Source organism: Peromyscus leucopus, chromosome 1, assembly GCF_004664715.2.
Source record: "Peromyscus leucopus breed LL Stock chromosome 1, UCI_PerLeu_2.1, whole genome shotgun sequence".
Classification (NCBI taxonomy): domain Eukaryota; kingdom Metazoa; phylum Chordata; class Mammalia; order Rodentia; family Cricetidae; genus Peromyscus; species Peromyscus leucopus.
The window spans coordinates 71,247,414-71,275,193 of NC_051063.1; positions in this window are offsets into that span (position 1 = coordinate 71,247,414).

Genomic DNA, 27,780 nt, shown 5'->3' on the forward strand with positions numbered 1-27,780 from the left:
TTTCATTCATTCTTGTTGCCGTATGCTATTATACGAATATAGCATGGTATGTGCATCTAGTCTAGTGATGAGATGACATTTTGATGTTTTCCAGTTTGAGACTATTACAAGTACCGATGCTGTCAACATCCCCATCATGTCTTTGATAGAGCTTGTGTCTCTAGTGGCTGAACACCTGGGAGAGGAGCTGTTGAGTCATAAAGCCATGCCTGTAGACAGCTACAGTGTGTGCTACTCTTTAGTTTCCACTTTTTAGACTCAAGTTTAACAAAACCTTAGTTAAATCCACTCATATTTGTTAGATCCCCACTGTGTTCAGACCCTTTATATAAACTGTCTCACTCAGTGATCACCACAGCCCTGAAATGTCAGTTCTATTACAGCTCCTAGTTTACCATGGAAACTGCCGTGGAACGGAGGCACACCCCAATCTCTCGGTTGAGAATTTTCAGAGACAAATCTGAGATACGTTAAGTGATCCCATTTAACAAAGTTGGCTATCCAGCGAACAGATCGAGTTTCCCTATTATTTAAAACAGTGGGATTTACTGCGAACACGGTAAGATTGCTGAGCATTAAGGGAATGGCATGAACGCTTCCACATATATTTAAGTTATTAGGTTATTATGGTGGGTTTTATGTCTACAAATGTAAAGTTACAGTATGCAATATAAGAGAGCATCATTCACTCATTTATATGTTTCAACAGCTGTTATTGAGACCCATTCAGGACAAGACTCCTGAGACTGCAGCAAGGTTCAGAAACACAAAGCAAATGAAATGGGGAGGGATTACAAATGGAGCTTGCAAGCTTAGATTCTTCGGTGTTCTCTAAAACCAACATAAAAACTGCCAAGCAGACCGGCAGGTCCTATCCTAGGACCTCACATGGAGAGCTACTGGGACAAAGGAATGGGCTGGGAAAGGCTCCCCAGACGTGAGACAGTTTCAGGAAAATAGATAGGTTCTCTAGATGGATGAAAAGAGGAGAGAATTCACAACAGCCCCCCCCCCCCCACACACACACAAGATCACAGTGAGAAAATGATCATACACATGTGGTTCAGGTTGTAAGAAGGGAGGAGTTAGTGGGAACAAGAAGCAAATCAAATGTCAGTCAATTAAAAAAAAAACCCTCAATGCTAAGGACTCATGTTTCAGTCTGTGAATGCAGGAGATTAGATGATAGTTGGAGTCAAGTAAAACCCTATGCATTGGGGTGTTTCACCAAAGACAAGGTGGTGGTGGTGGTGGTGGTGGTGGTGGTGGTGGTGGTGGTGGTGGAATGGACTCACTCAAGAAATGTTGAAAAGAGCTTTGCCAGTGAGAGGAAAGGATGTATACATGAAAACAGAGTAGAGAACCAATCAGAAGCTCTGAGCGAACAAAGCTGTACTGGGAAAGTCCTGATACATCTAGGATGCCAAGGAAGCATCCTCCCTGGAAAGCCTTAGGGTCGTAACATTGGAAACTCAATCTCAAACCACTGCAACACCTGTCCTCGTTAGGTTTCCACATGTGACAAAGAGCGTGACTGAAACTGACCTGGGGAGAAGGAAAGAGTTTCTTTCCTGAAGGAGAGTCAGGGTAGGAAGTCAGAGCAGGAACCTGGAGGCAAGGACTGAAACAGAAGCCATGGAGGAGTGCTGCTTATTCCTAGGTAAGACTGCTTTCTTACCAGGTGGTAGCGCACACCTTTAATCCCAGCACTCGGGAGGCAGAGACAGGAGGATCTCTGTGAGTTCGAGGCCAGCCTGGTCTACAGAGTGAGATCCAGGATAGCCAGGACTACACAAAGAAATCCTGTCTCAAAAACCAAAGAGAGGGAGAGACAGAGAGAGACAGAGATAGAGAGAGAGACAGAGAGACTACTTTCTTATACACACCACAAGACCACCTGTCCAGGGTGGCACCACCTGCACTGAGCAGGATTCTCTCACATCAACCATCAATCAAGAAAATGCCCTATGGACTTGCCCACAAACTAACTTGATAGAGGCATTTTCTCAATTGAAGTTCCTCTTCCCAGATGACCCTTGTTTGTGTCAAGCTGACAAAAAAAAAAAAAAAAAAAATCCAAGACAACACCAAGTATTAGATAAGAGTTAGCATGCAGCCATGCTAGTGTGAATGGATTCTATTGATTTTAATTAGTTTTATCAATCTGTTGTCAAAGAATTAAGGCTGTTTAATGTTAAGTGTGTATTTGTACCTCTTGACATTGGAGGTGGCGCCATTTAAAGGCTATTAAGTGGGGAGGATGCGTTGAGTCGGAGTCCACGGGATGACTGAGCTAGAGCCCCGAAGGCAGAGAGTATGTCGGGAAGAGCACTCCTCGGATTAACACCTCTAAGAGTAGGGGTAGCTTTGAGCAAAGGCAAACGATATAGTGACATCTAAGGCTAAGGCTTCTGCAGATCCTTAGGGTACCTTCCGGGTACTCTAGAGCTGAGACAGTCCCTCAGAGTTATTTCATTTGAGACCAAGGGCCAGATACTTGACTGTTGTTGGTTGTTTTTTACTCTTTTGGGGGGCCCATCACCCAGCTCCCAAGTAAATCACACATGGAGGCTTATTCTTAATTATGAATGCCTGGCCTTAGCGTGGCTTGTTCCTTGCTGGCTTTTCTTAACTTTAAATTAACCCATCTGTCTTTTTCCTCTGGGCTTTTACCTTTCTCTACTTTTATACACCTTTCCTTTTTACTCCGTTGCTGGTAGTGTAGCTGGGTGGCAGGCCCCTGATGTCCTCCTCCTTCTCTCACTCCTAGGTCTCTCCTCTCCCAGATTTCTCCTTCTATTAATTCTTTCTGCCCGCTGGCCCCACCTCTCTCTCTATCCTGCTTTGCTACTGGCTATTCAGTTCTTTATTGGACCGGTCAGGTGTTTTACACAGCTTCACAGAGTTAAACAAATGCAATATAAACAAAAGTAACACACTTTAAAATATTATTCTACAACATTTGACCTTCCACAATGACTAGTCACTGGGTATGACAGGCCACCTCTAAGACAGTAGAATCTTGGTCAAGACAGTGGCCCCTGGCTAAGGCTAACCGTAAGTAGAGAAAAGCTGAGTCATAAGTAGCCAACTCACCCTGAAGCTGAAACCCAGGTATCATATCTCCATATCCACTGTACATTGTCATTTGAACTGCTTAGGTACATTTTCCTCTTGGAATATCTAGAATTATGTCTACTACCTGTTGTTAGTAACCACTTTGGATAGATGGATGGGTGGATGGATGGATTAAAATAGCAAAAGAGGGAAGTTGACATCACTCCCAAGTGATCATCTACCCCAAGATTCTTCAGGTCAATGAGGATATAAAGCCTGGAAGGTAAACCTTTCTTGGTTTTCTTGGCATCATGAAAATCACACAGATTTAAGGAGTGGAGAAGCTCCATAGGTATTATGAGCTGGGTATTTCACAAGCTAGAGAAACAAGAGCATGCCTGATGTCTTAGTCAGGGTTTTTATTCCTGTGAAGAGACATTGTGAGCACAGCAACTAGTACAAAGAAAACATTTCATTGGGGTGGCTCACTTACAGTTTCAGAGGTTCAGTCCATTATCATCACGACGGGAGCATGGCAGAGTATAGGCAGATGTGGTGCTGAACCTGAGGGTCCTATATCTTAGAGGCAACAGGAAGTCAACTGTAACACTGGGCAGTATCCTGAGCATAGGAAACCTCAAAGCCTGCCCCCACAGTGACACATTTCCTCCAGCGACACCATACCCACTCCACAAAGCCACACCTCCTAATAGTGCCACTCTCTGAAATTATGGGGGCCAATTACATTCAGACTACCACACCTGCCCATGCTTTTTATTGGCTGGACCCAACAGGAGGATGACAGAGGCAAGAAAGTCTACCAATGCTGTCTATGGGACACCAGGGCAGACAAGGAATAGGCTGGGGAATGGACAGCAGATGGTGATAACACAGTCATCACACTGGTATGGTGTGTCTCCCAGCTGAACTGTGAGTCAGAAGAACACAGAGGTGTAGGGACCTTTGTCTGTGTTCGTTGATTTAAGACCAAGAACTATGTGCAGGACGGGGTGGACGCAGTAAGACATTTGTCAAGTAAGTAAATGGCTTTTTGCCCGAGCCAGCTGATGAACAAACGCTGTCTAAGGCTAGCAAACGTCAGCAGGTAGCAGAGCCTCCTCTGTTCACTTGGTCACCTGCGCTCTGCTGCTGCTCCCACACAGTGACAGCTGCTGACAAAGTGCTTGGGAGAACGCACAGCGCCCAAAGCTGCAAATATTTACTCTTCGGTCCTTTCCCGAATAAGCTTGCCATGCACTGCTATAGGGAGACAGCTGAATTCTACATCACTCAGATTGTCAGCCAGGGAGTCAGAGAGACATAAGGAGCCAGCCAATCGCAAGAGCTGAGCGGACCACGGTGAGACACAGTACCTGATCTCAGGATTCTGTTGAGTGAATGACCTCTACAAACAACCCACAGGGCCCTGAAAGGACATCTCCAGATGTCAGAGGAAACTCGGCACCCATATACTGCAGCCAAAGCTGCAAACAGTGGTACCCAGCTCTGAAGCTTCACCCAAGTTGCTTCCAGAGATCACAGCTCATTAATTATGGTGACTTGACAAGGTGAAAGGATGGTGAGAGCCGGGCGGTGGTGGCGCACGCCTTTAATACCAGCACTCAGGAGACAGAACCAGGTGGATCTCTGTGAGTTCAAGGCCAGCCTGGTCTACAGAGCAAGATCCAGGACAGGCACCAAAACTATACAGAGAAACCCTGTCTCGAAAAAAAAACAAAAACAACAACAACAAAAAAAAAAAAGGATGGTGAGAGCCCCTGCACAATTTTGCCAAAAAGGAGTCTCCATTTCCCAAACTTTCTGGGGCATGGAGAATAAAAAGGGGCAGCCATGTTCTGTATGCCCTTGCTCATCAGGACCTTCACCTTAGAGAATCCTTCTGTTTGGGGTCTTGGGGTTTGGGTTTTTTTTTGTAGTACTGGGAATGGGACATGGGGCTTTATACATGTTAGGCAAGCCATCTAAGGCCCTCTACCTCAGCCTCCCAAGTAGCTGGGATCAAAGGTTTGTCTTGCTCCAGTTTGGTTTGAACTCTACCCTGAACCCCCTTTCCCTTCACATTGCACTTGGAACCACAGACTCACACTAAGCACCTAACCTCTGGAGAACACAGAAGGGATACAGTTTGTATTCCCCAAATGTCCTCACTGTAGCAGGGAGAGATGGATCCTGCCCGCAGTTCCAAGCCACTGAAGCCCCCTGAGCTGCATCTGCTCCTCACTTCCCTGCTAGCCCTGATCAGTCTCCCTGTTGGCTTCCCTTTGGCTTCCTCACGTCCAGGGGTCCCCTCCTGCTCTAAACTCCAACCTCACTCAGCAGTCCACTCCACAGAACCTATCATAACCACAGACTAAAACTGTGTCAGGCTAAAACTATATGCACCTGGAAACACATTTTTGTACCTATTAAGCTGACTTCATGGACACCTACAAGAAGTCAGATGCGCCTGCGAATCTTGCAACCCGAGCGAGGAACTGAGTCCGGATTCCAGCGCAGGCTTTGCGCTGGCTTCACACTTTACTTCACCCCTCCTGGTAACTCTTCATTAGGGTGAACGGAATATTCCCTAATGCCCTACTCAATTCATGGACTGGGGAATCACACATACTGTACTGTGTACATTGTATTACTGCTAACCTGCGGTGAATAAGAACATTTTGTACGCTCAGCTTATTATTGGGTGTTTCTTCACATTGCCAAATGTAGCAGAAGTAACATTATTAATATTTCATTTGGAGGAGGCAGAGTCGGGAATGAAGAAGACTCATTCTCAGCACAGAGGTGAAACAAATGGCCTGGCTCATAGACACATTCTGGTAAATTCCGGAGGCTTTACCACGACTGCATCAAGTCTTGCTTGCATCCTAATTTTGACTGTAAGTTGCATAAAAGGTGTCTCCAGCACCGTGGGGTTGTCTGGGGCAGAGAGTGCTAGCAGACTGTTGTAATGAAACTGAAATGCTTACATAATAAAGAGATCTTCTCATGTCTGTAGGTAAAATAAGCAGATAAAGTGGTGCTTAAATTAGATCCGATTTCCCCCATAGAATTGGCAGCATGTCAATGAGGCTGGCACCACACCACCACCAAGTGCAATTGGAGAAACTGCAATGGCGGCCTCCTTCCAGGCACACTGGTCAGGTGATTCGTTCGTCCTGAGAGGAGCTGAGACGGTGGGACTGTGATTGGAGAAACGCCAGCCAATCAGAGCTCAGCTGGCACCCAAGCTGCTGAGAAGGCATGGGACTGCGAGTCAGTGTCAATTCCCACCCGACCATCAGCTCCACCCGGCATCTCCCGCAGGTGCCAGTAAATAGATGGCCTTACTTAACTGCATCTCTCACAGGAGAACATGGTCAGTTTGTCCGGATTCCATTTCAGCAGTCACTGAGGAAACTGATATGATAATTCTGATGCCATCTTGGAAAAAAGCATTTTTTTTAATCTAATGAAGGCCTTGTTGGAATTTAAGCAAAAATGCCTTTTGGAAGTTACCACAGCAATGTGGGATCAGGGAATCAAAGATAGGAGGAAAAGGTGAGGACGCTGTAATTTCGGCCTGGGAGGCTTAGGTTTGCGCTCTTTCTAAGGCGTTTTTTCAATGCTGATGTCCTGGCCTTGGAGACAAGTGTTTGTTCATGTGCTTAGAATAAAAAACGAGTGTCACTGGTTCACAAACATTTGCAGTGGTATCTTTCCACTTTGAGGTTACTGTCTTTCAATTCTGAGTGTATGACCCACCAACAGGATCTCAAGTGAGGTCTTAAAAACAAGCTCTTGCAAGGCCAGCTCAATGATATGTGTGTGTGTGTGTGTGTGTGTGTACTAGTGCAAGGGTGCATGCACGTGTCTGTACATGTAATGAAGACTAGAGGACTACCTTGGGTGTCATTCTCTACAGAATCTATCCACTTTGGTTTGGTTTGGTTTGGTTTTGCTGAGACAGGGTCTTCCACTGGCCTGGAGCTGGCCAAGCTGGCTAAGCTAGCTGGCCAGAGACTTGCACGGGTCCACCTGTATCTGCCTCTCCAGCCCTTGGATGGCACGGAGTGCATTCTTCCACTCCCGGCTTTGCTATGTGGACTCTGAGCATCAAATTCAGGTTCCTAGGCTTGCAAAGCAAGCGCTTTACTGAGATGTTTTTCCCCGGCCTTGATGTCCTTTTTGTGTTCATGAAGAGAAAGAAGAGATTGAAAAGAAGCGGGCCTGTTTCGGTTTCATACTGCGCAGGAAACAAAGCCTGGCCTCCTCTTCAGCAGCCTAGTTTATAGACGGTCTGGTTCGGTAATACTGTTCAGATACGATTCACTGGGCAGCAAGAGCCCCGTTTCAATGTCTCGAAGGAAGTGTCTAGGAGCAGCAACATTACTGGGAAGTCAGAACTCAGGCTGGGGTGGAAGTTGTGAGGTGGAACCCTGAAAGTTCACTGACCATGACCTTTGAGGAGCGTCCATCCCTTCCTGGCCAAGCTTCTCTCCAACAACACAATAGGAACCGCTTTCCACAGTGGTTCCTGAGCAAAGCCCCATCCCTGACCAAGGAGGGCCTTTTGAAGGTATTTGTTAGAAGATATACCCACCCGCCCAAAAAACTGTGCACCTGAGCTCAGGTTTGATTTAGAAACAAGACTCAAAGGGAACCAAGAGCAACCATCTGGGAAGCACCTCCCCTGCCAAAGCAGTCCTGTGGCAGCCCCCTGGCACTTCCGATACCTGTGTCCAGATGGACACTTTGACCTTGGTCATAGATGCCCAGGACCTCTTTTGTCCATGCTGAGCCTGGCCTTATCTAGAATGCCTCAGAAGAGCAGGAGGGGGCAGCCATCTGCTGTGGGAGGGGTTGGCTGTGGGTCCTCTCAGGAGACAGGTGGTCAGCAGCAGGGAGACCCACCAGGTTGAAATAATCTGAGGCCAGGCTGGCTGAAGCTCCCAGCAAGGCTTGGGCAGGTGCAGAAGGGGGAGAGGTGGTAACAGATATCTGGGTCACTCTCAGTGTGGTCCTCAGTGAAGTCTTTCAACCACAGGCTTGACAGTACCCGAAAAGCCAGCACCCCAAAAGGCAGAGAGAGGAGCAGGGGCTTCGTGGAGAAAAAAAAATAGGTCCTGTGGAGAGGACTTATGCATCCGCGGTCACTGTCCTCAAGCCCTTAGGTCCTAAGCAATGGGTGGCTACCCCAGAGGCTTCTTCTGGGAAGGAGCTGTAGTTTTGTATAATGTAAAGCGATTCCTGGGGTTTCGGGCATTAGGGACAGGGAGCAGGGGTGGATTTCCATCTCAGGTGCTTAGGGTGACCTGGACACACACATTACAGAGGACTCCAGGATACCACCCTTGACATAGAAAACAGTGGGTAGGGAAGCCTCAGCTGTTGGACCCAGTCACCTTCGACCTCAGTGAAGCCACTGATCCCTGCAGGCCACATCTGCTCACCTATAAAGTGAAGGAGATAAATCAGTGGACAGCTGTCTCTTGGCTTCCCAGGGGAGGAGCAAAGACATGGAGCCTGGCCTGGCTCTACAGCTCACATATGTAAGTGGCCACACAGAGGAAGTGCCTGCTTCCAATCACCCTGGCCATCGGGGACCAGTTATCTCATGCCCTAGATTCTGACCCAACCTTACTGGCCCCCATTCTCCAAACCCCCACTAAAAAATCCCATCATAGCCAAAGCCTCAGGGTTTGCACTGTCTTCATTAGAAGTTCAAACATGAATTTACGTCCACACTCTACACGGAGAAAGGGAGCGCACTCAGCAAACTGACTGTGCCAGCAGAGAGGAAGGCAAATGTTTAACCTGAGACCGAAAGCCAGTCCATCTGAAAATGCCCAGTCATCTTTTCCACAGACAACCATGTACTAATTGTAGAAACAGGTCCAGCCTGAGTATCCACCTGGTCCCCTTCCTGAGACCTGGAGCGCCTGACAGCAAGGTCATGCAAGGAGCTTTGGACACAAGTGTGTCAACGACTCAGCTGAGCTGACCCCATATTGACTTTGAACAAGTGCAGCTCTATAGACTTCCTCAGATGGGGGCGGGGAGGATGGTGGTGATGAAGCACGGCTCTTCAGGGCATTCTATTTAAGGACAATGGAGCTGCACTTGCAGGTTATAGGAGCCTTCATTAACTAGCCATTAGCAGGGGAAACATCACTGCCCTGCCTATGGACCAAATCTGAAAGGCTTTTTAGGTAGGAGGTAGAGAGACCTTCATAAACAACCTTCCTGTTTGATCCTTCCAAAGGGATGAGAAAGGGATAAAAGAGGCAGTCCCAGAAGCAAAATGACAAAATGAGCAGGACGGTGGCCATTCTTTCTCCCCCAGCCCTGTCTCTGTTCATCCTTCCATGCTCCGTGCTAATGTGTTGTGCTAACACGTTCCTTCTATGGGCTGCCTAGCCAACCCTTAATGAATGCCTGACAGGCGCCCAGGACTGTGGAAACTGGATGCTGAGAGGACAGGCAGTACCGGCCTGGGTAAAGTGTGTTCTAATGAGAGAGACGTTGTCTACAGAGAAACACGTGGATTTTAACACGTGGATTATACAATGAGATGCGTTTTCTGAAGGAGAAAAGGGTGTAGAAGGAGAGAACAGGTTGAGAATGGAAGAGTAAAGGGGAGCCTGGAAGGTCAGGAAAAGTTCACCTCAGAGACCCCTTAAGCCAAGCCCTGGATGCTGAGGAGGGTTGAGGGGGGCTGAGGAGCATTTGACACTGCAGGAGGCTGAGTCCAAAAGAGGCGGGACCAGATGGAGTCAGGCTTTGGGCTTTGGGAAAGGTCGTGTGGGGAGAACACATTTGCTCTTGGGTTTACCACTTACCCCAAAGAGTTAAGTGAAATAAAACCGTCTTCTGTTTGTCTGGAAGCACATTTGTGAGCACAGGACGCCAGGCAGTCACAGCTCTGGGGCTGACAGGTATTTGGTATTGACTAATTTATTGAAGGCTTGAACAATGGAACAGAAATCATTCCCTTGGTGTCTTGGAGAGTAATAAAGCTGTGGCTTTGCTCTCTCCCAGAACACTGATGTCTTGGAAATTTCAGTTCCCCATGAGTCAACAACCAAGAGTCCACATGGCGATAAGGGCAGTAGGGTGACATCTCAATACCACCCCTCCTTCCCTTTCGGTGACCAACTCCTCAGACTCTTCAGACGTCAGAGGCATCCCACATCCATCCAGAGTTGACAGTTGGCCCCATTGCTCACCCTCCTCTACCCACACTCATTACCCATGTGCTGGGTGCCTTCACTACCTACATGCTCCATCCCGTTTCCACCTCACTGCCCCTTTCCTGTCTCAGACCCACTGAGCTCCATCTGTCTTGATTGTCCACTGACATGGCTGACTCTTGAGACATCTATCTTTTTTTTTAATATCCCTCCAGTTTCTGAATATGGGCTGGACTTAAGGAAGAGAACAAGAGTGGAAAGCTGAGAGATGAGAGGGAAGACAGTTTGAACAATCAAAAAAAGACATGAGTGTGTCAAACACAGAGCATTCAGGATAGAAGATGTAATCAGGATTTTGGATGTATGTGTGGTGGTACCAAGAATAGGAATTACTAATTTACTGGATGATAGATATGAGAAGAAGAAAGGAAAGTCAGCAAATTCTACACCGTCAGATCAAGACATGGATAGTGCTACCATTTCTGACATGCTCAAGATTTGAGCAGGCTTGAACAATCAACCTGCCAATGCTTGTAGGGTGCCATCCTCAAGTTTTTCCAGATTCTAATATATGAGCTTTCTAAATCATCAGTTCTGTAGGAAACATGATGTGTAAAACAGCCTATGTCAGAATCTAGTTAACCAGAAAGAAAAGCTGTGGTTCAATGCCCTGCAAGAAGATACATATGAAGGGTCTAAATAGGCACAAATGAAGTCCAGTAATAGATACAAAGATGAAAAGACCATTATGAAGCAGAGTTTATTCTAAGAATGCAAAGTTGGTTTAATGTTCTAAATTCAATCAGGGTAATGTGCCACATTATCAAATTATATCATCATCTCAACAGAGGCAGAAAAGGCATTTAATAAAATTCAATACCCATCCACAAAAATAGGCATAGCAGAGAACTTCTTTAATGAGTATCAACCAAAACAAAGTCTGTGAGTGTCAGTTTTGTTTTTATTTTCTCCATTAAGCTTTCCCTTGTTTTATTGTTGTGGTGTCAGACCTCTCCTCCAATGCTGAGTAAAAGTAACAGGAGGCAATCTTGCCTCATTCCCACCCTGGCAAGAAAGGAGCACAGCCTCCTCCCCACCCAAGTTGCATTCCTTCTGTTTCAGTCAACAACGAACCACACAGAAGACTTTGCAGCCATAAGATGACATCACCTAGTGAGTGATGTCATAGTCATCTCAGTTCGTGCCAGTACACTCCAGGAAGTTCACATGTAATCACAATGTGTGAGGATGCCTTTCTCAAAGCATGACCCTGTGTTAAGTGATGCATGGCTACACATCATGACCAAATGACTAAAATTGGGACTGATATGACCAAAGGCCATTGAAGACATAGAGCAAATGGACACACTCCCCCCCGCCCATCTACTACTGGAAGGGCCTTGCAAATACCATCTATACCTGAACATATCCATGATGTGGAATGTCCCTCTGTATTCTGTGAATATGTGTTGCTTTTATTGGTTGATGAATAAAGCTGCTTTGGCCTATGGCAAGGCAGAATACAGCTAGGTGGGAAAGTCAAACTGAATACAAGGAGAAAGAAGGACAGAGTTGAGAAGACGCCATCCAGCCACCCAAGGAGCAAGATGTCAGCAGACCAGTAATGCCATGGCCACATGACAAAATATAGATTAATAGAAATGAGTTAATTTAAATTGTAATAAATTGTATTACTAACCAGTGATAGCTTGAGCCATCGGCCAAACATTTATAATTAACATTAAGCCTCTGAGTGATTATTTTATAAGCACCTGCAGGTCTTGATAAGATGCAGAAAAGTCTTTGGCTACATATCCACATTCTAGGACTCTACAGCCTCCTCTCCTTTAGTGGAAATACATACAGTGTGTTCCTTAAAGTATATGCAAATGTTTATGGCAGTGATATTTCAGTAGCCCAAGCTAGAAACAACTTTGGTAGTAAGATTATCAAACAAACTGTGCAAATTGCCATAATGTAATGGGACTCAGAAATGCAGATATTAAACAGTAAACACAAAATAAATACATAACCAATAATATTAATCCCATAACATATTAACTGGTTTATCAGATAAAGGAAAAACTTGAGGACAAATATTCTAAGAAAGTAAAAGTAATATCCCTGAAAACAAGCTGGCGAATTCCCTGATCAACAAATGGCAGTGGATGACACTGGAGGTCTGGAAGAGGCCAGTAAATGTATTAGCCCAGGACCAGGAAATTCAACAGTTTCATCGGAAGTCCCTCAGTCTGTTCTAGCCACTGTGGATTGTAACACAAAGCAGCCATAGGCAATATGTATATGGACAGACATTGCTGAGTTTCAAGAAAACCTTCTTTATGAAAGCCCACCAACATGACTGCCTGCACATGACCTGAATAAAAAAAAAAAAAAGACTCCAATAGACATGCTAACACAGAAGAGGGAAATCCCAGAAGGCCTTAGCCCTAGACCAAGAACTACAGGCAACTATCAATGCTGAGAGCTGAAGAAATGGTCTTCCCCAAGGAAGTACGCAGTTATCCAATACTAAATGATCGGCCCTGAAAATATACACATGTAAGTAACATTATATGGGCGAAGCAGGTTATATTGATGTATTTAGGGGTGTGTGTGTGTGTATGTAACACCAATTAAAGAGAAAAGGGCCATGAATTTAAAAAAAAAAAAAGAGTGGTGGGTACATAAGAGGGACTGGGAAGAGGAGGGGGGAGGTAGGAGATGTAATAATCTCAAAAAATAAAAAATTTATAATTAAAATTTTATTTCTGAACACTAGATTTTGTTTACAAAGTGTTCACCTGTCATTAAACACTGATTGCTTTATCTTTTCTCAATCAGGGAAAAATATAAAAACCTAATCCTTGGCTCAAGGGCTATAGAAAAAAAAAAATGGGCCAGAGGCCGTATTGCTCCATGGCCTGTGGCTCATCTGTCCAGGTCTAGAAGAACTAGCACAGGAGACCCACCTCATCTGTGCTGGAGACCAGCAGTGAGAAGATCAGAGGAGATAAAGGACCAGGTGTGATGGGTACAGGAGATAAAGGACCAGATCCTGGAATACAGCAGCAGAGACGAGTCAGCAGAGGGGTGAGCCAAGCTGTGAAGATTCAGACTCAGTGCCTGAGGGGTGACTGAAAACAAGCCCACACCTCGATATCTCTGCTGACAGTGTGAAGCTCCAGAGATAAAGGGGAAGTTCCTAATTGCTCTCGAAAGAGCAAAGCACTTTACGTGGCTAGACTTAAGAGTCACATTTGACTCAGACATCTCGGACACCCAGGTATGAGAAAAGCCAGGCAGCACCTCAGGTTCTCCAGAGATGTGCCTCGATCAAACAACTCTCGACACAGATAAGCCCCTGGAGAGATAAGCAAGCACACAGGAGACCCCTTTGGATATGCCAGGGAGAGCCGGAGAAAGCTTCCCCAGGACCAAGATGAGCTGTTTCCTACCTGCACTGCGGTGATGAAGACAAATAAACAGAGCCTGTGTTAAACCTAGAACCACCTCACCACACACACTTCACCATCAAGCCAGTTTTCCTCACTACGAGATGACAGTCTGCTTCTGAAAGGCAGTGCAGAAGGCTACATATTAATCAATCTAAACAAACCCTTCACCCATTCTCTTTGCCAGCGAGGAGTGGGCATGTGATGAAACTCGGCTGACAAAGTATAGATGAAGCTTCTAGAAGGTGCCTGACCAAGATTTTCCTTGGTGATAAAAGAAATAGACTGGAGAAAAGGGTTCTTTCCTGCTCACATTCACGTCATCCCTACATGCCAAGAAGCCAGGAGCCGGGACACCTACCTACAGCATCGAGGAGGAACTCAAGAAGGGCTAGCAGCATGCAGATTGTGAGCGAGTGGAAAACCAGAGCGCCTGGGCCTGTGATAGCATCTGAGCTTCCTCATTAACCCACCTCCGAAGCAGCCTGCCTCCAGAATTCCTGGGGCATGAGACATAACCTTTCCCTCTGTTTGAGTCTCTTCTGGTTGGGTTTTCTGTTGTTTCCAACCAAGAGCACCCAATCAACGTCAGGAATGAAATAAGACTGAACAGGGGTGCAAAGATGGCTCAGTAAGATGGCTCATTGCTCTTGGAGAGGACCCGATTTTGGTTCAACATCTAGCAGCTCACAACCACCTGTAACTATAGCTCCAGGAAATCCAACTCCCACTTCTGGCTTCTATGGGTATCTGCATGCAACATATATGAACACACACACACACACACACACACACACACACACACTTACTTACTTACTTACATACTTAAAAATAAGATTAATCTATTTTTTAAACTGAAAAGCATTTGCATCTACATAATTGTAAGGCTATAACGTAAACCAGGCTTAAGAAGGGCCACAAAAGTGATGACGGGGTCCTGGGGAGATGGCTTAGGGGGTAATTGTGCTTGCTCTGCAGGCATGAGGACCCAAGTGTGAATCCTCAACATGCACATAAAAATCCAGGCATGGCTGCTTGATTCTGTAACCCCAGCATTGGGCAGCAGATGCAGGCCAGTCCAGGGAGTTCCCTGACCAGCCACCTAAGCTTAGAAAGCAAGCTTCTGGTTCAGTGAGAGACCTGGACAAGGCCATTAAGTGAAGTGAAATAGAGCAAAACACCAGACATTCTGCTCTGGCCTTTGCATGTGCATGCATGATGGGTGTGGGCACCACCCCCTCTGCCTCTACACACACAAGAAAAAGGGATGAAGAGGTTCTGAGACTTTGAAGGGAGTTGGGCATAAGTTTTAGGCCTCTTTGGTCTAGAAAGTCCAAATATTGGTGTGACTATAGTTAAAAATCGGTTGAGGAGAAAGAATCATGGATGAGTTGAAGGTAGACATTCCTGCAGCTACTGAAGTGCTGAAGGAACAGAAACACCTGTGTAGAACAGGCAGGTGCCTGCTGTAAACTCCGATCCACTGAGGTTAGGGAAGTGGTCCATGGTAAAAACACCAAGACCTCTCAGAATCTCCCCCCACTTCCATCCACCCAACAGAGCATCCAGAAGATTCTCTGCACTCTGCACCATGGGCACCAGTGGCATTCTTACCACATTCTTACCTCACAAGAGCAACTCCTCAGGACCTGCAGATCTGGAACGAGATGGGAAGGTGCCAGACCACTGCCATTGGACCAGACCCTGGGTATTCCCATTCAGGGTATGGGTCAACATGTAGATCTCCTCAAAGCCACTACACGGAGGGTATGCCAGTCACAGTTCATGCCATCAGAACTTTCTTAGACAGATGAACTGAAATTTTTCTCTCAATGATGTCCCTTGAGGAGGCACCAAAATCTTTAGGGATAGGTGATGTCATGGATACCACATGAACCCAAGTAGACACAGTTCGTGTCTAGACACCAACATGTGAAGTGATTCTCAACCCTGGAGGCACATTAGAGCCTTTAAAAAAATTAGTGTAGGTTGGGACCTAGCCATTATTAACCACTACCAGGTGATGTTAGTGTACCTGAGGAATGAAGGCACACTTGTTAGGAAATAGATGATGTATGTGGCTCAAGTGTGCAGACTGGGGAATGCTGAGAAGCCCGCGTTACTCAGTACAGTGGGTCTTTAAAAGTTCCTGTAGTGACCTATGCCATTGTGGAGGTCGATCCTGGGTATGTCTGTCTGGTTTCAAGTCCCAGATCTCAACAAGTGTGATCTTATTTGTGTCCTCCTCAACCTGCCTCTAGTCTACTACTGCGGCTGCCATTGGCATTTTATTTAGATCTGGAAAAAATTCTAAAAAGTCAGGCATGGCTGGGAAATATCAGCAACACACCCTGACTCCAGGAACAAGCTGTGTCCCAAGATTTGACCAGTAAGTAAGATGGTTACTGCGTATGAAGGGCAGTCAGCTCTTTTGATCTGGGCTTGATTATGTGTGTCTATCTTGCTTGCTCTTTCTGTACTCGCAACTTGGCTGTACGGTTAGGCCTCCTGCACTTTCTTAGCCTTTCATTTCTTTCTATGCACACAGGGACATGCTGGAGTCGGCTTGGTTCAGCACACAGAAACACTTCTACATGTCTCCTCCTGTATGTGCGGTCAATGCCATAACCACATGGTAAAAGTACTTACAAACCCGGAAACCTGAAGACCCCAGGTGAAACCTGAAGATAATAGGCAGGGACAGGACACTCCCCAGAAAGTGGGGAGATAGCTTGTGGGCCAGACAGCCTGGTACACACGCAGCAGCAGCCAACAACAAAGTCAGCCCATCTCCACGGTGGTGAGATCTTGAGGCACAGCCTGTCCACAGCTTAGGGAATCAGGAAGTAGAGAGCTCAGGCCGGAAGCAGGGGGAGGCAACAACCCTCACAGATGGTCCTTAGCAGTCCACACCGGTCAGGTAGATCTTGACAGCTTTATGCATATATGGGAAGTTGTGCATGTGAGTAGGTACATCTATAGGCATCTTTTACATAGAAAACATTTCCCTCAGATTCCTTTGGAAATACATATTTGTGTGTGTGTGTGTGTGTGTGTGTGTGTGTGTGTGTGTGTGTTTGTGCCTAGGGTTGCATCATTTGCATACAGGAGCCAGCAGAGGCCGGAAGAGGGCATCAGAATCTCTGGAACTGGAATTACAGATGATTGTGAGCTGTCAAGTGAGTGCTGGGAACTGAACCCCGGTCCTCTGTCAGAGTAGCAAGCTCTGTGAACCATTAAACATCTCTTTAGTCCCTCACTTAGACTCTTAAAATCATCCCAAAGAGTCCACAGCCTCCCAAGCCAGCACCACCAGCTGGGAACCAAGCATCCAAATACATGAGCCTATGGAAAACATGTCCCATTGGAGCCATATCATCATTATGACATGATAGCTCAACACATTATCTCTATGTATGACAATCTTGGTGAAAATTGCCCAGCATGCTGCCAGGCATGTAGAAGAATGGTACACATAATTGCTCATTGTTCATAACATTTGATAATGATAACAATGGTGACTCATTTATGTATGCACTATACTTTTATTGTTATTTTATAGTCCTACTTATTTTTAAAAACTTACTATAAAATGGTACGTCATGTTATACCAGCTGGAACTGCACATTTCTTCTACAAGCTGTATCTGTATGCAAGAGGCCATGTGACCAAAAGGGTTTGTGACATTCACAAACCACAAAACCACCTCATCAGGCATTTCTCAGGATGCCTCTCCATCATTAAGCAATGCATGCCTGCATAAGAACACATTTGCAGATGTACACATTTGCATGTATGCTCATTTGCATCCATACACACGCATTTATAAAGACTGACTCCTTCAGCACCTACTGTGCTTCTAAAACAAGCACAGTATTGTTTTAAACATTCCAGTGGCTGCTACTTTTTGCACATTCTGAAAGGACCTCCTACCCAATAGTCACAAGGATGCTACATCACACCCAGAGATGGGCAATGGATGGTTATTTAGATAGCCCAGGGTAATGTGGTCCCGGACCTGCAATATTCCAGCTCTTTACAATCACTGGAATTCTAACCCATCAGTCATCCTGAAGAGTGTTTTGTGTAGACATGGCTATTTTCTGGGAGCTTCAGTTTGCGCTGCATATGAGCAAGGTTCAGAGTGGGACCTTAACACAAGGCATCAAGCAAATCGGGGCAGTTAGCATCCGCGCTCCTTGCCATTTCTTTGCATGTGATACAGAGCACAAGGACCATTCCTTCCATCTAACTGATCCCGGGCACTTGCTCCCCCAGCTCCCACTGTCCACCACCTCCCGCCCCCTGCCACTTCCTACTCACTTCCACCGCTCTCTTCCCAACCTCTGTTACTTCCACTCTGTGCTAGATCCATTTATTCTGGAATGGTCTCTTTTCCATCATTGTTTAGATAAGCATGTAATTTTTCTTTGACTGCACTGCTCCAACATTTAATTAGGAACAGATCACTTAATTTCTTTACGAGTAAAAATTTTTCTATTGCCTCTTTGTTTTTTCATCATTTCTAATGTTTCTTATATTGGAATTTATGGTTTCATTTACAGGCAACTTGGACATTACCAATGCCTGCAAATGTTCAGAGGGTGTGGATATGTGTTTTTACCACATCAATTTTCTTTTCTCTGTGCTTTATTCTTCTATATCCTTATATTAATCCATCAGGTGGATCCACTTCTGAGATGAACATGCTAAATCTCCTGCTATGACTATAATTTAACATGGCTCTCCTTTCATTTAACATTTCAGTTTACCTGTAAGTTACTAAGTAATATTATATGTCTACATTTTTATATTAATAACTTACTCATTAGTTGTACTTCTTGCAGAAGATCCAAGTTCAGTTCCCAGCAGTCAGACCCAAACATGCCCGCACATGTGCCAATTTGTGGGTCAGTGTGTGTGTGTGTGTGTGTGTGTGTGTGTGTGTGTGTGTGTGTGTGTGTGTGTGTATGCATGCATGCACACGCATGTGAGTACAGATGTTCTCAGAGGCCAGAAGAGGGCATCAGATTCCCTGGAGCTGGAGTTACAGGTGGCTGTGAGTCACCTGATGTGGCTGGGGAAAACAAACTCCAGTCCTCTGCAAGTGCACTGAGCCATGAATGTCACCCCCAGTCAGTATATTTTTAAAGACACGGATTCTTTAAAAACAGCAACAAAAAGAACTAAAAATAGTAATTAGTGATTATTCTATGAGTAGGAGAGGCAGGAACATGAAGCCAAAAGCTTGTGCTCTGATGGTTAAAGTGATCGCCCTTGTAGGCAGACCAGGGAGGCGGGCTCAAGAAGACAGCCGACCCATTATTGCTTGACTTCATTGTTGGTCTGTAGACTAATACACACGACTGCAAACTTGATCTTGAACATCCAGTCTCTAAGGGGAAGCTGTGGGCAGCATGGGAGGCAGAGGCCATGCTGGGCTGCTCACAGTAAATATGAGGGCCTATACAAATGATTTTCAGGGTTATCTGAAAACCTGGGCTCTGTGTCGCTGCATGGTGAGGCCTCTATGTTAGAAGCCCATACCATTGTTATAACTGCTCATGGGCCGTGAGCCACCTCACTGCTGAAGGCTCCATGTCCCACTCTCCAGTGTCCTGTGTTAATGGGAATTCTCTGAATGGCTGGCTGGCATGGCATCACATGGAATGGCAGGATTTCCAAAAACTTCCTTTAAAAAGCAAAACTCTGTTGTTTCATGCATCCTCAGCCAAGCAATGCAAATGCAACTGAGCATGGCCCAAACATGAGAAGAGTGCAGGGGAGGCTGTTTCCGGCATAGTTCTCGCTGATTATGGCATGGTTCCGTGGTCCTGCAGTGTTCGACCTCCCACTTCCCTGGGTCTTACCCCAGGAAGCAGCTCCAGGCTTCACCTTCTCATAGGCAAGTAGCCAAAAGCAAGAAGGAAATTGAAGGGCTCACCACAGAGGCTTCTTCTCTTTCCTTCCTACCCAGAAGGCCCAGGAGTCTTCACTTTACCGTCACTGGCTGAGACTGGGTCACATGCCCAAGCTGAAAGGGGTCAAGCCCTGTACCATTAACCTAGCCCATCTTTCTTCCTCCTCTTATAAAGTGTCAGGACCCTACCATTAGAACAGTGGTTAATCTGAATCACCTCCTGAAAGCCCACTTCCAAATCCTATCACACTGAGTGGTTAGGACTTCAATACATAGCTTTGGGGAAACTCTCCATCCATTCTGGGACAGAGGGCAATCAGGATCAGGTTCCCTAAGAACCAGATAGTAAGATGGCGTGGGCCTCTCAACCCTGCCAGGCTTCATACAGGCGGACACTTGATTTCTTCATGTTGCATATGAGTTTCCTCTGAACTAAAATGTTCCTTCCAGGAGAGGGGTGGTGGTGACTGGTGAGACTCAAGAGGGTAATAATCTTCATGTGTCTGGGAAAGCTAAAACTGACAAGAGTCAAGAAAGCCCTTCCCCAAGTTTACAGAAGTGGTAAACAATGCTGGCAAAGGAAACTCTGGCCAGCCCAGTGGCCTAGTGGAGACTTTGGATCAGGTGAGCTCTCTGTAAGTGTGCACAGAGTTCCAGGGATGAAGCTTTCTTGAGTTGATGCCTGTGTTGGGGTGGGCTTCTCAGCGATGCAGCAGCTTTGGAGTCATCTCCTAAGTGACCCCTCCCCCTACTCCTGTCCACAACCACAGTAAAAACTCACTGGTTCACCAAGTCAACTCCAGTCCAGTCGTTGCTTGTTGTATTTGTTTAACTCTGTGAAGTTGTGTTACTGTGCCCTGTCTAAAACACTTGATGATCTAATAAAGAGCTGAACGGCCAATAGCAAGGCAGGAGGAAAAAAACAGGCAGGGCTGGCAGGCAGAGAGGATAAATAAAGGAGAAATCTGGAAACATGAGAGGAAGAAGTAGCCAGAGAAGGGGGAAGACATCAAGGGCCACCATGGAGTAAGAAGTAATGAAAGATACACAGAAATAGAGAAAGATAAAAGCCCAAAGGTAAAAGATGAGATAATTTAAGTTAAGAAAAGCTGACAAGAAACAAGCCAAACTAAGGCCGGACAGTCATAATTAAGCATAAGCCTCCATGTGTGATTTATTTGGGAGCTGGGTGGTGGGCCCCCCAAAAGAGTAAAAACAACAACACAACACAACAGTTTATAACACTAGAGACCCTGCTGCCTCAATGTGCAAAGAATTGGTACCGGCGGGGCTGCCAGTTCACAATATCCAAGCTTTGACTCTTCCCACTGTCCTCTCTATCTTAGGAAACGTTCTCTAAGAGCCTAGCACTTAATATTGCTTACAAAGGTCTTGACTTTGGAGCAACGTGACATTCTGGGTGCATCTAAATGCCATCCATTACCATCAAATGGTGACATTTACTTCATTTGTAATTCAGAAAAGAAAACGCAGATCCAGTACAACAAAGAGACACATTGTAGATAATGGACCCAAGCAATTGCCATCCCTTGTACTTCAAGTCAGGAGAACAGAGCTAATGAAAGATTAAAAAGAAAGTCCAGGAGCTGTAGGAACAAGTTTGAGCAATCACTTGTCACTTGAGGTTAGCAGAGAAGTTATTTTAACAAGATATTACTTGCAGAATTTCCCCCATAAATCTTTTATTAAGTCCAAGAATCTCAGTCAAGACACTTCCCATACAGAATTGTCAGAAACAGGGCTGCTTTGTAGCTTCCTTTAAGACCAGAGCGTGAGAGATGCTAAGTGCTGCGTCCACTGACCTTCACATAAACCTGATATTATTATTGATTTTCCTTTACTCCAAGAAGTGAAATATATTCGGGGAAGCAGCCATTAATGTGCCTGTTTAGATAAGTCCAGACAAAGCCAACAAGTATTTATCTTTCAGTCTTATTTGCTTGGAGCAGAAGCCCTGGTTGCCTGAAATAAGCCTTGACACATTCTGATTGTTCTGCATCACCCCTGGGTACCATAAAGAAAGGGCAGCAAGCAAAGCCTCATCAGAGGCAGAAAAGACTGTGGAAAGCCAGCCTTTTCGGGAACCTTCCAAGGCTGGGCTGACCTTTCTGATACAGGCAAGAGTTCTCCTACATAGATTTCAGAGAGGTGGTCCTCATGCCCCTTCGTCCCAGCTCTTCCGGCTTCCCAGCCAGCATCTAGACCAAGAAGTTGTGTTTCCACAGCTCTGCAATCACTTGTTCTCACTTTCCACACTTTTCTTTCCAGTTCCACCACCTTCTGTGAAGAAGATTCTCTCTGCCATTGTATTGTCTTTGCCCCTTTGTCGAAGATCAGTGGTCCGTGCACTCACGATGCTGTGTTGAGGGTGTCTACTCTGCTCCCTGATCTTGTCTCTTCTTTGACCAACACCAACCATCTTGACCACAGCTCTAACTATCCAGAGTTTTAAAGCCAGGAAGTATCAGTTCCCCAACTTCCCTCTCCTTCACTGTCCAGTTAAATGTTCTGGACCTTTCATCTCTTCATTAAAACTTCGCCAACATGTTTTGCTGGGATTTTGATGTCTACTGAAAGTAGCGACTTGTCCACATCTGAATTAAGTTTGTTTGTTTGTTTGTTTGTTTGTTTTTCCTTGCATCCTTTCACATTGGAAGGGGAAAAAAGAAGCAAGAAGTGAAGAAGGGTGAGGGAAGAGGCAGGAGGCAGAGGAAGAAAGAGGAAGAGGAGAGAAGAAGAGGAGGAGGGGAGGGTGGAGAGAAGAAGTGTGGGGAGCTGAAGTTTTTTCTTTTGTTTGTTTGTTTGTTTGTTTTCTAAGAAATAGCTAGTGAGTAGTTTCACTAGCTCGTTTGGTACCAGACCCAGCCCAAGCTGAGTGGCTGGAGGCCATGTGTGACTGTGATCTGCACTCCAAGAAGAGCTGAGCTGCCAAGGCCATCTTATACATCACAGTCACACCCTAGAATTACAACCAGTTAAAATTAAAATCCATGCATTTAAACAAGGGCAGAGCTTGAAATGCAGCAGGAACACATGCTTTTAGTGGGATATGTACCACGGCTTTATCCTCTAGGCCTTGCATTTAAGGAGAATGTTACTAAATGGGTTGTTTTTGTTTTGTTTGAGACAGGGTGTCTGTGTAGTCCTGACTGACCTGCAACTCCCTGTGTAGGACCAGGCTGGCCTCAAAGTCACAGAGATGTGCCTGCCTCTGCTTCCTGAGTGCTTCAATTTAAGGCATGTGCCTCCATGTCTGGAAGAAGGAAGCATCTTTAAGAGACCGGTCAAGTTATAAGATGACCCATGCTGTGCCACACAAAGCAAAATACAAATATTTAAAATGTTAGTGATGGGATACTTCTTGAAGACTGAAGCCATGCAAAACCAAAACTTACTATCATCCATAATATTTTCCTGAACAATGAATGCCGTATTCTGCCCGTCAGTGGTAGCCAGTTTTAAAAACAGGCACACCTTATTGTAACAGGACTATCTGCAATACATGAGACTCAGAGCCAATGTTAAATTTATTTGATGCCCTTCAATCTTCAAAATGCAAAGGCTTTTGCATGAGTCCATATTATCATGATGCCTCTCAGAGCACCCCTTACTCTGAAAACTGACAAGTTGAATGGAAAATTCAGGAAATACACAGCTTGTAACTTTTAGATAACCCTCATCAGATTGCCCTGTTGTGTCATTATTATTCATTTCTTACTGTGGCTAAGTTGAGCTTCATCACATCTATAGGAGAAAACAGATTATATAGGATTTAGTGCCCACCAGGAGACTTGGAGCTCATTCCCCTGTGGATAAGGAGGGACCACTCTGTGTTGATGAGAGAGTATAGACTGCTGGGGATACTGCCTAAAAATCTAAGTGGGTAGGACCCTTGACATTGGTGGTGTATTGTGTCCTCCAAAATATTGTGCACCTTAATAAAGTTTATCTGAGGATCAGAGGGAAAAGCCAGCCACTATATTAAACACAGAAGTCAGGCAATGGTAGCACACACCTTTAATCCCATCACTTGGGAGGCAGGGATCTGTCTGGATCTCTGTGAGTTCAAGGCCACACTGGGAACAGAGCCAGGCATGGTGGCACACTCCTTGAATTCCAACACTAGTTAACCATAAAGGTCTGGAGGTCTGTACAGACAGACAAGAAGTGACAGAGCTGAGCAGAAAGAGGAAGTGATGTAGCTGAGCGGAGAGAGGAAGTGAAATACAGAACAGAAAAGCACATAGGCGTAGGTATACGGGAAGTAGGTCTCTTTCGCTGAGGATCTCCAAGCGGTGAGAACGTGGTTGGCTTCTTTCTGCTTATCTGATCTCTCAGCTTTTTGCCCCAGTATCTGGTTCCAGGTTTTTATTAATAAGACTGTTTAGCAATTTGTCTACACTTGACTTATTCTCTGTCTGTATGGACTGATCCTAAAGATTCATCCACACACATGCTGACAGATGTACAGGTGTGGAACTTTACTAAGACAGTGGCTTTTCACTGAATACTTGCAGATGCACTCCTGACTCCCACATTGTCACTGCAATGCTACAGTCACTACAGTGACTGAGCCAGTAGTTTAGAGTGGTTAAAGTGAACTGTAACACACTTGAATGAGCACAACGCACACTTTAAAAAAATATATAATAATAATAATGGGGTTCTCTGTTTTCTTCAGAGGTGTAGCCCCTGGTCAATTGCTCACAATTGTAACTAATCCTTCACCCATGCTCATGAAATCAACTCTCATGTCACACACAAAAAGGGACAAAAAGATAGAAAGGGGAGGGGCTACTTAGGAAGAGGAAGGACATCAACAGGAGAGGACCGGGGCCAAGGGAGGGAAACGGGATGAATATGATCAAAATGCACCAAGATGTCGTAACAGAATCCATTGCTATGTATGGTTAACATATAGTAATTTAAAAGCAACGAAACTTGGCATGGGGGAGTATGGGCCTGAAACACTCCTCGCGGATAAGATCTAAAGAGAAAATATAGGGTAAACATTTGGTACACCGGTGCTGATTCCAGCATGAACACTGCTCCCTTATTATTTCCATAATATTAGAGGAGTCTGAAGAACTTTCCTGAAGTTGTCCATCCTGGGAAGCTCACCCTCAGCCCCTTTACCAGTCTGGAAACCCTCGTGCTGGGGTGGCAGATGAAGGACACACCCACCTTCGAATCATGGGGAGCTGTCCGTCTTCATTATGATGATGGATGGAATTCTCTGGAAAACAAGCAGCAATAGTTAATCCACATCTGCAGCTGCACCCTCACTGTGTCTTTAAGTATGTAAGTCACTCTCGGAGTAATATTGTACGTGATCCCTCTGCCCTCAACAAGGCGTTGATTTGATATCCACCCTTCCATTTAGGGCTCTGCATTAAGAGGTTACGTCTTTTTGAGTCAGCAAATAGGCAATGAGTAAAAGCCACAGTGAAAAGACAGGAGGAGCCAGTGCCACACGGCTCAGCACCCACACAAGAGCTGGGAAGCACAGGGTGGGGCCGGGTAAAGGGATGGAAACAAGAATTGTAGGCCTACTGTGTGCCCTGCCCTTTACACGCACACCCAATCTAATGAGAATGCATTTCTTACTCCTGAGGAAATGGGCTGAGGAAAGTTTTGATAACTTACATTGCTTGCTCTCCCTTTGCTATGAAGAAATGTGCTGAAGAGGATTGGCTGAGGCTCACAGCGTCAGAGGGCTGCAGTCTGGTTGCCGAGCCTCACGTACCTGGGCAGGACACCATGGCAGTGAAGGGCAGGTAGGCACTGTCCTCCACTTCCTGGTGGACAGGGCAGCAGGAAGGGACCAGGGACATCCCCCAAGAACACCCCTCCCCCGTGACTCAGTGACTCACTTCCTTCGGCTAGACTCCGCCTTCTAACATTTCCACTGCTTCCCAAAGGACGCAACCAGCTGGGGACCAAGCACTCAAAACCCAAGCCTGCAGGTGACATTTCCTATTCAAACCACAGCACTGTGCAAGGTCACATCACCTGTGGGTACGGAGCTGGAAGAGGGGCATTCAACCCAAATTCATTCTCTCTCTCTCTCTCTCTCTCTCTCTCTCTCTCTCTCTCTCTCTCTCTCTCTCTCTCATTCCCTCTCTCTCCCACCTCAACCCTCACAATTTTCTTCATGGATCTTTATGGTAGCTGCATGCTACAAGAAGGGAGCAAAGCCCTGGCTACTTAAGAAAGCTGTTTTTACGTCAGACGTCATGAAGTGTGTCTCAGCATAAATAAGTATACCTGGTCTTTTTTTTTTTTTTTTTTTCATTTGCTGGGGCCCACAGACTTGCTGAAATTTACGGTATAGTCAGTCTCAGGTCTTTGCTGATGAATGCATGTGGACAGAATTTTCTGTTCCCTCTTCATTCCTAGAGATATTATTTAGTACATTTTTTTTGATGGCTAGCGATGTACAAATCAGTTTTAATATCAATAATGTGCCATTTGGAAAACATTCAATTGCTGGCCCCACCAAGCAAACATCCCTCCATGTCAGGATTCATCCTATGCTAGAAGGCTGCTGGAGAGCGGGTTCCTTAGGCAGCAGCATAAACAGATGGTCTTTGGAAAGCACTCGCGTTCTTAAGTACTGAATTAGTTCAGGACAGAATGGAGTCGCAGATGCCAGTACTTGCTGGCCAGCAGGGTGGTCGCAGGGAGATGTCAAAACTGTTGTGACATTCTCCAAACCTTTGGGCTTGATCCGAGCCTGGAATAGCTAAGAGTCCTGATTGCAAGACGCCAGGCTTCAGGGAAAGAAGCGGCTTGGGGCAGGTGAAAACTGATCAATGCACTCTTCAGGGAACTTCCTCCCAGGCCAGCACCAAGTCAACTATGACTGCCAGCAACTGACCTCATCCACAATAGTCCTCCCTCTCCTCCCCCTGCTCAGGAAAGCCACAGGCCAACCCCAGGCTGGGTTTGATCAGCTCCTCAATGCATCCCTCGCTAAATCAACCCTCCCTCACCTGCTCTTTCGACTCCATCCCTCCTGGGGCCTTGTCCCTCTGAGCCCTCCATTTTAACATTAATCTCCTTCCCTGCCCAGTGTCCTTCCACTCCCCAACCCTCTACTGGAAAAACCCATGGCATAGCTCCCCCTGTAGCCCATGGCATGGCTCCCCCTGTAGCCCATGCCATGGCTCCCCTTCTAGCCCATGGCACAGATAGCACCACCCCCGCCCCCCAGCCCATGGCACAGCTCCTCACCACCACCCCGCAGCCCTGGCCCAGTGTCTTATCTAAAATCACTGAGATCCTGGTGACCAGGGTGGAGCCTGGGCCATGTAGCTACTCAGCAAGGGCGGGTTGACTAACCCAGCCCAAGGGTCTTCCTGCAGCTCTTCTCCCCTCCACTGCTCACTGTGCAGCACAGCCATCTGGCCACACTCGGCATTGGTATCTCCCCCAGAGCCTTGGTCTCCTAGGCTTTCTCTAAGTGTTTGTGTGCCTCCCATTCTGGCTCCCCCGCCAGGTCCCTGGCCGTCTTTCTTCTCTGCTGCTGTCTTATAGAAACCACATTCATCCTCCAGGCTGAAGATCCCCAAATCTAGTACCATCTTTAACTTTATTTTTATTGAAGTTAAATTCACATAGCATAAAAAGGGCTGTCATAGGCTGGATGGTGGTGGCGCATGCCTTTAATCCCAGCACTCAGGAGGCAGAAGCAGGTGGATCTCTGTGATTCAAGGCCAGCCTGGTCTACAGAGCAAGCTCCAGGACAGCCAAGGCTACACAGAGAAACCCTGTCTCCAAAAAAAGTGGGGGGGGGGGGGCTGTCATACAGTGTAAATCCAGTGACATTCAGAACATTCCCAATTTTGTGAACCCACCACCCCTTCCAAGTTTCACTACGTTCTATTTAACCCCACAGGAGACCCTCCACCCACTAAACTGTCACCCATCCTATTCCTCTGTCTGCCCCCGGCACCCATGAATCTCAGCAATGTCCTGTGTGTTCGCAGCATTTCCTGCCATTCTGAGCATTTCTCATGATCCTCATGTCTAATTTCTTTCATTCAACATGACATCTGCAAGGTCCATCCTTCAGTTATGAAACAAAGCTTCAATGCTTTGTTTCCTCCTAGGGCTGCATAATATTTCATCACAC